Source organism: Globicephala melas, chromosome 1, assembly GCF_963455315.2.
Source record: "Globicephala melas chromosome 1, mGloMel1.2, whole genome shotgun sequence".
Classification (NCBI taxonomy): domain Eukaryota; kingdom Metazoa; phylum Chordata; class Mammalia; order Artiodactyla; family Delphinidae; genus Globicephala; species Globicephala melas.
The window spans coordinates 159189041-159201365 of NC_083314.1; the positions used below are offsets into that span (position 1 = coordinate 159189041).

Below are 12325 nucleotides of genomic sequence, written 5' to 3' on the forward strand. Positions count from 1 at the left end.
GCTCTCACACCTGTCTCAGGCCAAATAAATTCACGTTGACATCCTCAAGGTTGAGACTTAAGTGAGACTAAGTAGTTTTGTATACAATAGTCAGAGAGAATGAACCGCTGTTTCAACTACACAGCTGCAGATGATTTAATCTGGAGGTTGAAACAACCAACAACCCCCCTCCTCGACTCTATTTGCCCTTCCATTTTCTTGTATAAGAAAGAAAAGTCTATCAGTTCAAATGAATGGAAAGTAGCTTTGCTGCATTCAAAGTAAAGTGTTATACTTTTGTGCAGATTTAAAAATGAGTATCTAGGGCTTCCCTGGTGGCGCAGTGGTTGAGAGTCTGCCTGCCAATGCAGGGGACGCGGGTTCGAGCCCTGGTCTGGGAGGATCCCACATGCCGCGGAGCGGCTGGGCCCGTGAGCCACGGCCGCTGAGCCTGCGCATCTGGAGCCTGTGCTCCGCAGCGGGGGAGGCCGCGGCGGTGAGAGGCCCGCGCACCGCGATGGGGAGTGGCCCCCGCTCTCCGCAACTGGAGAAAGCCCTCGCACAGAGATGAAGACCCAACGCAGCCAAAATAAATAAATAAATAAAAAATGAGTATCTAAAGGGTCTTTTTTTGGAGTAGAATAAATTTTTATTACACAGCATCTTATTTTAAAAAAGACTTTATCTTCATAGAATACATCTTCACATTAGAGATTCCCACAATGGGAAAACAACAACTTATTACTTATAATTTTATATCTGTGGACAGACTATTTTAGGACAAGTAAAATAAACACATTTGACGATTAAGTCTAGGTTTAGAATCTGTAACAATTTGAAACATCTATAAAGGGACCTCTTCCCTACATGGAACGTCTCTATATTCAGGAACTCTCCAGGCTCTTCTTCCTAGGATTTAGAAATCAGTAATGTGAAACATCAGCATTTCTAATTTGCCAGTTTACCTTGGACTTGTAACCATCAGTAACTGGTATCGACTGAACAGAGCGGGAAACTTTGCAAAAACTAAACACTGCCTAATTTTCTGCAAAGTCTTTATTCTCGAATTAACAGTCTCTCCCTTTCTCTACCATCCTAGGACAAATATAGAAGTCTGATCAGCTATTGAGAGCAATAAAGCTGAATTCCCTTTAAGAGTTTGATAAATTAAAAGGCAAAAGCTCATATATAATGTTTAGTTGTACTGTGAGTCTTGTGAGAAGCTGAGAGACACCCCATTAACTCCCCAGCATAGAGAACTCAGTCTGACAATTTTTTGGTTACAATTGCTCTCAAATCTTTCCTCAAAGATTACATTCTAAAAATAACGAGGTGATTAGGAGAAGAGGTTTGTCTCACCAGTGGACTTATCTGTTATTTCCTCCTTATTGTGAATTGAATGGCATGACAGAGCAGAGGCAAGGGAGGTGTACAATCAATTTTCAAGGTATTACGTCTAAAAGGTCAGAGCTTCCATAGCATAGCAACAGCTGTGCAGATGCCCTCATCATGATCGTTGAAATAACAAAGCCTAGCAAAGGTGAAAGCTGAGAGTGCCAATCCCTGGAATATAGTCACAACTTGTCCAATGTCCCAGTGACTATGAAGAGGGAGGGGCTGCAGCCAGGGAGTAGTTCATTGCAGAGCAAGGATTCAAATAAGCAGCTGGAATTAGGCCCAGGAGCAAACCACTGACAACCCTCTCACCAATCCAGTGGAGACATGCAGCCTTGGAACCAGAATGGTGGCTGGGTGACAGGTGAATGTCCTGTATTCCACACCATCCTGGGGTAGGTTGGTCCTGGAGAAATGCTGAGACATGAATGGTCTGACCACTGGTGCTCAGAGGAACAGAGCTTGTCCTCCTCAGGCACCACAGAGGACACGGCCTCCAGAGAGTCGCCCTGTCGCTCCTTAAAGGGTCTTAATGTAGATATTAGTAATACTTTTAAATTAAAGATTTAAAACACACCTTTTAATATAGTAAAAAAATAACACTATTCAAAGAAATACCACAAACGGCAAACATTTATAATCTAAAATCTTTATAAAAGTACAAAAATAAATTAGAAAAATTAAACTCATAAAATGGTTAAGCAACCTTAATTTTACATTTGTATAAAATACAAGTGAAAACCATCTGAATGATGGTGGTGACTGAAATCCTGTTTGGTAAAGTATCCTATTCCTATGTTGTTTTTGGTTTTGCAACATAATATGCAATTTCTATTTGACAGTTTATGTTGCAGTAAATAAAGAGTAATATTGTACAGTTAGCAGTTGCAAGTACTTTTTTTTTTTGCAGTAAGCGGGCCCCTTTTTGCGGTACGCCGGCCCCCCACTGCTGTGGCCTCCCCCGTTGCGGAGCACAGGCTCCAGACGCGCAGGCTCAGCGGCCATGGCTCACGGGCCCAGCTGCTCCGCGGCATGTGGGATCCTTCCGGACCAGGGCGCGAACCCACGTCCCCCGCATCAGCAGGCGGACTCCCAACCACTGCGCCACCAGGGAAGCCCACAAGTACTTTTGAGTTGGGCTGTTTCTGAGGTCCGTTAGCAAAAAAGTCCATTAACATTTTATTTCAGCTGAGAATCAGACATCATATAAAGCTTCATAATCCTAAACCACGAATATGTCTGCTTTGTTTATAAGTAAATCTTGAACCCAAGCATTATTCTTTTTTTTAAAAAAATCTTTACTGGAGTATAATTGCTTTACATTGTTGTGTAAGTTTCCCAAGGATTACTCCTTTTTAAAAATTATTTATTTATTTATTTATTTAGGCTGTGTTGGGTCTTTGTTGCTGCGCACGGGCTTTCTCTAGTTGCGGCGAGCGGGGGCCACTCTTTGTTGCAGTGCGCGGGCTTCTTATTGCAGTGGCTTCACTTGTGTGGACCACGGGCTCTAGGTGCGCGGGCTTCAGTAGTTGTGGCACGTGGGCTCAGTAGTTGTGGCTCGCGGGCTGTAGAGCACAGGCTCAGTAGTTGTGGCACACGGGCTTAGTTGCTCTGCAGCATGTGGGATCTTCCCGGACCAGGGCTCGAACCCGTGTCCCCTGCTTTAGCAGGCGGATTCTTAACCACTGCGCCACCAGGGAAGTCCCCCAAGGATTATTCTTAAAGGAAAATATTTTAATAGAGAAAAGTATGAGACAAGTGCTGCTCTATAAAGGCATTGCAAAGATCTCTATAGATTGTGGAAATTACAGAAATAACAAAAGTGACAGAAGGCAGGAAAACAGTCATCTTTTTTCTACAGATAAAACTAAAGATTCCAGTCCCCTTTATGACAGAGATATTTTATCAAGTATAGTAAAAATGATCCCATCCTTTCCTGGCACTGACAGATTAACCCAATTATTTCCTAAAAGCATCTGCAAGGCATGCAAGTCTCAGCAGCCAAAGAATTTGTCACATGATCAGACGACTGAAACATGGAAACTACATGAACTGAGAGTTCAAGATGTATGGCCCCCCTCCAAAAAAAAACCACCTCGGAATTTTACCTTAGATTGCCGCCTCATTTCTCCATGCTTTAGTGTAGTGCTCTGAGCACCCTTTTACCTGAAGTTTCAAGCAGGTGAACTCTCATATAATTGGTGACTTGTTCTGTCCAGTCCAGCATGTCTTATTAATCAATGAGAGCAATCGTCCGATTACTGTCTGCCTAGATAACCGTCATGCTTTTCTGGTGCTACACTTAGGGATGCTACAGCCTGATCTATCAGAGCGTGCCTTTGCATCACCGTTACACATATTCCCCCATTTAACTGTATGAATTTGGGTGTAGTTATTGACGTTTTTAGAATTTTCCTTATCAGTGTAGTTACTGGGAAGATTGACAGAAGAGTGATCCTCTTCAATTTGTCAAACTTAACAACTGACACACATAGTTAAAAAAAACTCAACCCATCAGCATTTGTTAGTTAAGCTAACTAGTGCTTCTTCAGCATCAGTAACAAGGTCCTTTAAGAAAACAAACTGTACTGTTAGGGCTGCACAGACTCTGGCGACATGTAGGTGGGAGAAGACTGGGGTGAAGAACACATAATAGCCAGAAGGGAACAGACTGAATTCTCTGATGTTCTGGAGAACAGAAGTAGGGTAAATGGAAATAATGAAGGGACAAGTTTTTAATATTTAGGCTGGACTGCTTCAAAGTAGTGAGTTACCCCCAGGTAAGGCGCTCATCCTCATAGGGATTCCTGCTTGCTTGGAGGCCTCACCTCACACTAGGGTTCCTTTGAGTCCAGACCTGTGCAGACTGGGCAGAGTGGCGGGGCTGTGGAGAGTGTGCTCCATCCAAAGGGACCAACCACTCTTGAGCTTCCCCTGGTGGCAGCTGTAAAGGGATACTGAGGGAACAGTGAAATGGATGACCGTCCTTACTTTTTAAGGGATTTTTATGTGAGATCTTCTGATTTTTTAAATATTAGGGACTAATAAAAATATTTTAAATACCAAACAAAAATTATTTGCAGACAGAAATTGGCTGCCAACTTGAGACCTCTGATTTTACTCTATTAACTTCAATTATGGAATGAAAAGTGATACACCTGAAGCTATGCCGTTAGGACAGTTGAGAGCTGGTTTTCAAAATTTCAGTCCAGGGTTTTCTTGCATATCATACCTGGGCTGTGTATCCACTTCAGTGCCTGTGACGATTCCCCGTCCATTTCAGTTTCTTTTTATCCTACCTATTCTTAAGTTCTTTCACTGCCTGGCAGAGTTCGCAAGCCTGGCTTCTTGCTTACCCCTCTTTCCATGCCACCCAATGTCTTAAAGGGAGGAGAGTCTAAAAGACCCAGTGTCTTTTATTTAAGGTGGGGGGAGAAACTATTTATTTATTTATTTATTGAATTGTATTTTCCATCACTTTAATTTTTTTTTTTATATGGAGCCCCAGCCCCACCAGTGTTTTTTTTGTTTTTGTTTTTTGGCCGCACTGCAGAGCATGTGGAACTTCCCCAAGCAGGGGTCAAACCTGTGCCCCCTGCAGTGGAAGTGCAGACTCTCTTAACCACTGGACCGCCAGGGAAGTCCTGGGTTGGTGGGGGGCCGGCGCAGCAGAACCTCTTTAAAACCTGAGTTCCACCTACATGCCCAGCACTATTAAGTACCCTCCATCTATGAACTCATTTAATGTCCCAGCAGCCCTACTATTATCTCATTATAGTGGAGGAAACTTGAGATTTAGAAGCATCAGGGAACTCGTCTATTGTCACGCAATCATGCAATCCAGGTTTGAATTCAGGACTTCGTGATTAGGAAAGCCTAAATTCTTTCCACTCTATCACACCAACTCCCTTTCCCTAAGCCTGAAGTGCTGTAATGATGTGACCACAAAACAAAGTTTGGAGCAAAGCTTTTCTTTTTATTGCAGTTATTAGTGAAAGTTACACTTCAAACTGAAGCTAAGCAACACTAAAACCATTAATATTTTAAAATCAAGGATTAAAAACAAATACAACTAAGAACACTTCCAATACACAGAATGGCAGAAAAAAGAGGAGTGGTTCTGTCACAGGACATTTTAGTGACAGTTTGGCTCAGAAAGAATTATGACAATTTCTTTAACATAAAATATTGTAAGTGACTGAACTGCTTAAAAAGCGGCTTGAAGCTTCCCAGTCTCAACCCTAGGTTTTTTTGTAGTAAATTTTTTTTGGGGAAAGAAAATTTAAATACCCCCCAAAAGTAGTTTTGTTTAAAAACTTTATTTGCCTTCTGCTCATCTTAATGACATATAGTCTTTGAGGAATTAAAATGACAACCATATCCAAAGCCTGGCCCCCAAGTACACAGTGATAGGACTCAACATTTGGTGTTTCTAATTATACAGTGATTACATATATATCATAGACTAGCTCCCACCCACCATATAATCCAATTTCCTCTTAATAAAATGTGGCAGTCAAGTTTAATATCACTCAAGATTTTATCTTGTAGCATATTACAAACTCAGACTTACTCCATTGTTTTAACTAATGTTATCGTGTAACCAAACATTAACAAAGGAAGGCTTATAAACATTTTGAAATTCTGCAGTCTCTAAAGTACTACAGTAAATTGTTCTTACTTATGAAAAGCCAACAAAAAATATAAGGCCAGACCAGGTGTAAGACAGGATAGGGAAGATGAGGAAGGAGGTTTGAGTGTCCATCATTTTACCATGCTGAAACTTGGTATATTCGGCAAGAAGAGTCAGTGTGGAAAAGGAGGATGGAGAAAGAGGTTACTCTGATTTTATGTAATAATTCAGTTTCAAAACATACTGATATTAACTCCCCAAAATATTTCACATCTGCAGTACAAATAGGCACACACGGTTAAGATGGTTAAAAAGTAAAATTTAAAAGGCTATTTGTCCATCTGCAGGGCATTTGCAGGAGGCCCCACCTCCCCACATGTCCTACATTTACATTTTACTTTTCAGAAAAGCCCCTTTTAAAAGAGTGCTATTTCCTGTCCACTACTTCGGGCTTAAAAAAAAGCAGCAATTATCTCAAGTGGGAGCAGTTAGCAATGCTTTAGGGGTGTGTATTTGTGTGTAATACAAATGTTCTCTAGACTGAGTGGTCAGATTACACTGGAATGGTTATATTACAATTTTAGTCCCCCAAACACTAAAGAAACACATTATTTTTTCTATATAAACTTATGTAATACACAGTGTTATAAACATAGAATATTTATACACACACACACACACACACACACACATACACACATCACTGCTTCCCACAGCCTATGAATGCATCCATATACTAGTTCACAAGAATGATCTTTATTCACAAGATACAGTAATACTTTCATGGGGTCCATAACTGAAGACAGATATTAAAGCTACACATTACAGCAAAAATTGTTTAAAAGTATTCCTGATATATCCAATGTTCTCAGCTATCTCACCCAGCAAGGTGGATTTTTTGTTCATTTTCCAAGCATGAATCTCCCCAACTTTTCAGTACTTGTAATTCTCATTATCCTATAAAACTAAGATAGATCTCATCCATGTTAGTGATGAGCTGGAAAAGCCCAAACTGCCTGCAACAAGGGGAGATCAGCATCTACAGAGATAAAAAAATAAATGTTGAATGCATTCATACCCTGTGTACCTAAAATGCATCCTTTTATTTCTTAAAACAAAACAAAACACAAACCAAACTTGTCTGTTTCAACAAGGAATTGCTTACACAACCTGTGGTGATGTGCCCTTTGTTTTTTTCCTAGAAACAAGCGCCCCTTCCCCTCAGGAAAGTGGGTAAGCCTGTAGAAATGTAAGGTTCTGCCCACAATCCATAAAGATAACTGGGTCAGACACCAACAGGCTGCCTGATATCACCTGCAGATGCTCAGAACTGAATTTAAATGAAGAAAAAACCCTTTACTATATTTTAATTTTTACAGGTACATGGTGATTGGAAAGCAACGGTCAACTCTGCAAAGTGGTAAGTGAAATAAGCACACTTTTCCTTCTTAAAACCTAACCCCTTACTCCAAAAAAAGGTTCCAAAAAAAGGTACCAAAAATCTGCAAGAAACAAAGGGATAACTATCTGGTTGTACAACAGCCTCTGATGCCAATCTGTAGCAAAAATGCCTGAAGGCAAAAGGCAAAGTTAATTTCTGATTATCTGATGGTTTCACCACATTAATCTAACTCAAAATACAATCACAGCTGCCATAGCACCACTAAAAGGAGTTTGGTTTTTGAAGTTACACTTTTTCCAAAGATTATTATAAAGAAAAATTCCGCTTGTGCAATAAATATCCAGCAGGGGAGAAACAGAACAGAATACGTTTGTAGGTGAACACCATACCATGATAAAGCCTCAGTTTCTCTTACACTTGTTTGATAAAATGATCTAGGGTAACTAAAGATACTTTCATAGAAGCAAACTGGAAATGAACCCTTCACACAACAATATTCTTTTATCTTGAACTTCTGAATAGCTTTTCTTTTGGAGAACTCAAGCACTGTCACAAACATTATCCTATTCTTACAACTACTTTGTGAGGGAGGTGAGGGCAGGTATTATTATCACTACCATTTTATAAGAACCTAGGCACACAGAGATTAAGGAAATTGCCTTATGGACACAGAGCAAATTAGTGGTAGAGCTCTGACTAAACTCCAAATCTCAGTTCAAGTTTTAGAGCCCTTTCTACTCTCAAAGGCAACAAGTTCTCAACAGTCTTTTTCCAGTTGTGATCTTCTAAAATTTCCTGCATTTTAAACCTATTTATGCCTTCTTTACAGTTCAGGTTTGACTAGGAAATGAGTTTAAAAAAAACTTTTAATATGGAATTCTGCACACACCAAGAGGCATATATGTGAGAAAGAAATCAATATCTATAGAACTAAGGTCTGAAAAAAATCATTATGTAAATTAAGAGGAAAGAATAGTCTTAAGTATTCATTCAGTGTAATTTTTACATATTTAAGAAGATGTGTCAGAATAAAAGTTACAAATCTTCTGAAGTTTAAATCAGAGTCTGATTCATTAAAACCAGGAGCTACATTCATTTTCCTTAAGAATATGGGCATCTCTGTTAGAGAAGATTGAAATATTACTTTCAAGAATAATTTCTTTTATCACTTTGCTGTAACATCATATTTCAGGTATATATTCTGTTCATATTACCACTCTATAGCTAGCAAAAACCTCTATGGATAGCGATAATACCTGCAGCACTAACACTTTCAGTCTTAATTCTCATTTAGCCAAGTTAGGATTTCTTTCCATCTATATTAACTAAAGTTACATTCTAATGATTCTCATTACCTCTCTTTTTTTTTAGTCCTCCCCCTTTTATTTTTAACAGTGTGTGTGTGTAGGGTGTGGAGAGGGAAAAACTGCACAATTCATAAATGGCATAAAACACTGATTTCATCCCAATATAGAATCATGGCACTCAAGTAAATCAAAGAATGGTAGGTCAAAGAAAAAACTTTAGAACCCAAACATGAAAAACAGTATTCAAAGAGTCTCTCAATCAAGCTATAAATTGCGGCATGTGATCTTCCTTTCCCAAGTATTTTAAAGACCCTATTATTTACTCATAGTAGAATTCTATCTAAACTGCCTCTAAATCCTTTTTCTTTTCTTTTTTAAAGAGGAGCAAGGCATTGTACCCTGGGCTAAGAAAGGAGAAAGCTCCTGGAAAACTTTTAAAGAATCTTATAGGACAAAGTGTTAGGAGATTTTGGTTAGTGCTTGCTAGTCCTGATTTTTGAATTAGAGAAAGAGCACAGGCACATTTGCAGGATCATCATCAATACTATGAGATCATTCCCTTTCTATGAAACAGGGAGATATCTGCAGTTAACACTGGAGATCCAAATCTGTTGCTACCAAAACCAAAGGTTTAACCTGCTACCAAAGGCTCCTCTTGTTAAACTCCCTGGGATCAAACTGTATCCATTAACCTGGTTGGACCATCCATGTTATTAGGCAAAATTCCCCCTTCATTACAATCTACCAGTGTTTCCCCCAAATCTGTTATCAAAAAATATTTTCTTTACAGGAAAGACTACCTTGTCTGGAAAGGTCCTATTTTGTGTTTTCTATATAAAGGGAAAAGCTGGAGAAGCCGTGTTGATAGCAACGCCATGGCTCTATTTAAGGATAAATACTTCGTTTCTTTATTCAGAAGCAACTTCTCTAATCAAAATAGATGCAGCTTTAGATCTGGGACAACAACATAAAATAAATTTAGGTTACAGAGACTCTCTTCCTAGGTTCAAATGGCAACAGTTCCTCTTTTACAATGTGACTGTGAGAACCAGACAAATATCAAACAATTATAAGGTTTCTCTCCAAGGATTCCGGCAAAGAAACCTTTTCCTTTTCCTCATTTACCCCCTCACTACATACTCTTACAATCCCACTAGTCCATTTCTTCACAAAGATCTCCTATCACACCTGCAAACATTTTTTGTAGAAAGAGTCTTTCCTTCTTTGGTTCTAAAAATAAAGGGCCAAATGAAAGGATTTTTGTTTGTTTGTTCTTCCAACTAAAGCCATGAAGTAAATGAAGATGGAAAGTTTTAGGCATTAAATACCAGGGTAATCTCCCTCTCTAGTTTCTGGCATGGCCTCTTAAACTTTAAACATAAAATTACAGATGTGCATGCAGTCAATTTTTAGAAATAATAAAACCAAAAAAAAAAAAAGGCAAAGAAAATAAAGTTCTAATGACCAACAATCCCATCTGTTTTCTACTCACATAAGCCTATTCATGACAGTTCTAAGAGATGACTGTAAACTTGAACAAGTCACCAAGTACTTCACTGTGGTAATTCAGTTACTGATGCCAGGTACCCTGATTTATGGAGCCAACCAGTTAAAAGAGCAAAATAAGCTCTATGTGTCAGGTTCCTATGAGCTTTTGGAAGGAAAAAAGAAAATAAAGGATAATTTCTACTCAAAGCTGCCTTAAAAATATTGATCTACAAGAATTATATGCCTGTCAATCTAGGACAATGTTGAAGCATAATGAATAAAACTATTAAAATTATAACTACAATAAATATCCTTAAGAGGGGAGCATATATTTGCAATAAAAATATATCTGATTGAAACATATTTAGTTTTTTAGTATCAACAAATTCCTATAATCAGAATACCAACGTTCAATTAATACTTGATGTAGGGTAAGGAAGTAGCTGTGTGTGTGTGTGTGTGTGTGTGTGTGTGTGTGTGTGTGTGTGTGTGTGTGTGTGTGTGTGTGTGTATCAACCTACTGAAACTGGCAAAAACGTGGGGAAAAAGTGATATGGCTAATGTCTATACGAAATCACATGCTGATTCATTTTAAATCGTTAAATTTCACATAACATAAAAATAATACTTTTCCAATTATAGTTACTTGAAACTTTCTCATTTACCCCTCTCAGTGAAAGAATGCAGTATGGCAAAATGTCATACATTAAACCCATTTAAAGCTCAGAGGAGGGATAAAGTTTATCTTTTAATCTCTTACAGAAAAAAATGGCTTACCAAGCAAATTCACTGTGTAAAAACACAATGGAAATATTGTACCTGTTTAACAGAATTCACTTTTTTCATGCACCTTTATAAAAAGTTAATGTCAATACAAATTACCTTGATCTATTCACTAGGAAACTGGAGTAACCACATATGCTTGAAACTAATTTTCTATAATCATACTTTTAACTGTCTTCCAATTAATTCACATTCATAATTATTACTTAAATTTTTAAGTAGCTGAAATACTATATTAGCCTTTATCTCTGATTCTACCTAGCCACTTAAACTCTGTTTCTTCATTGATGAAGAAGAAACAACTTTAAAAGTAAGGTAGGGTTGAATCAACGTTAAAGGTATGGTAGGGAAAAGATCAGGGTAGCAAATCTTCCACTCAACATAATCATGGTGGGGGCTGGAGCAGCCCATTTCAAAGTCAATTATCACTGACTTCTGGATCATTTGCTCTTTGTTTTCCAGGCCTATGAGAATGGTATCACAATCCTAACGCTGGATGATGTATCCACCTAAAGCAGTTTCAATGTAGCTGAAGTGAGAAATAAGAAGTGTAAACAATCAAGTTGCCCCAAAACTGCAGATCAGGTAAAATAAATCCAATCCATTAGTATTAGTTTTCTACTTAAAGGAAAGAAAACTAAAGAAAAGCCCCACCTCCCCTCCACGTTTAGAAATCTGTCTAAAGACTGTCTTTAATGCCCACTATATAAACAACATTAAGTATTCTAAGTTAGAAAATAGTGTTAATGGTTTATTGGTAAAAATCCAAACTCTAGACTTTATGGAATTAGTAGTTTGGTTGGCATATTAACATTCCATCTTAATCTTTGCTAATATTACAAAGAAAGAGGAAAAGCTAGAGATATCTATAAAAATAAAATACCTTAAAACCAATATCTAAGCAAAATATAAAAGTTGCGCACAAATTGCCAATAAATATAAACATCACAATAGAAAAATTAATATTAAAAAAATAAACTCGTAATTGCTATTATGACATTATAAAAAATGAAAAAGTTTAATGTGCATGTGTATTTGCAGACAGACATAGTACACTCCAAACAATCAGTATAATTTTACTATCATTATTACATAATGCAGCATACAAGGTTACTGAGGTGTGTTTTTTTGTGTGTTTTTAAGTCTATTTTCTGGAAGAGTGCTCACCAAATTCACAAGCAAGAACTGGTTAGGTGATCATTTACTGCTGTTTACTACTTCCTAGTTCAGGGGAAAATCGCTTTCTGGTAGATTACCAAATTACCAACCAGTATGAATAGTCCTGCTATTATCCTCCCTCTTACTTATTTCCTCCAAAGCCCAATTTTACCTGTTCTA

General features: G+C 38.1%; 1 pseudogene; it reads right to left on the minus strand.

Annotated features, from left to right (window-relative positions):
* Positions 1-1443: 1443 nt before the first annotated feature.
* LOC115866782 (succinate dehydrogenase [ubiquinone] cytochrome b small subunit, mitochondrial pseudogene) lies at positions 1444-3601 on the minus strand (annotated as a pseudogene).
* Between the last annotated feature and the right edge of the window lie 8724 nt (positions 3602-12325).